Genomic DNA, 385 nt, shown 5'->3' with positions numbered 1-385 from the left:
CTGGGGAGAGAGAGAGAGGGAGAGAAAGAAGGTGAGAGAGGGAGAGAGAGAGAGAGAGAAGGAATGGGGAGACATAGAGAATCTCTTCTGAAACAGAATGAATTAGTGCTCAGCAAGCATTTAAAAATGAAGATGACACAGAAATCTTGTTGATTAAAGAACACACAGATGGCGGTCCATATCGACGCCGTTCCCACCTGTGTTAATCACAGAAATACCTAAAAAGGCATGGCAAGTCAAACAAGGCACATTCCATCTTCCACCGCCCCCTCGCATACCACGCCTCGCTCATTTCTAAATCACATTTCTCCGAGTTCCTATTTCAGTATCTGGAGATGGCTTGGCGTGAGGCTGTCCCAGGGTCTAGCAGAGCACCGGAGACATC

General features: G+C 47.5%; 1 protein-coding gene and 1 long non-coding RNA gene across 5 annotated transcripts in view; both read right to left on the bottom strand.

Moving 5' to 3' along the window:
* Window positions 1–385, bottom strand: part of DLC1 (DLC1 Rho GTPase activating protein) — a 507,940-nt gene that overhangs the window by 136,133 nt on the left and 371,422 nt on the right. The window lies entirely within an intron of this gene.
* Window positions 1–385, bottom strand: part of LOC139437837 (uncharacterized) — a 50,154-nt gene that overhangs the window by 37,860 nt on the left and 11,909 nt on the right. The gene's annotated exons all lie outside the window — the stretch shown is intronic.

The sequence above is a fragment of the Dasypus novemcinctus genome, chromosome 29 (genome assembly GCF_030445035.2).
Source record: "Dasypus novemcinctus isolate mDasNov1 chromosome 29, mDasNov1.1.hap2, whole genome shotgun sequence".
Classification (NCBI taxonomy): Eukaryota; Metazoa; Chordata; class Mammalia; order Cingulata; family Dasypodidae; genus Dasypus; species Dasypus novemcinctus.
This window is presented reverse-complemented; position numbering and strand designations above follow the sequence as displayed.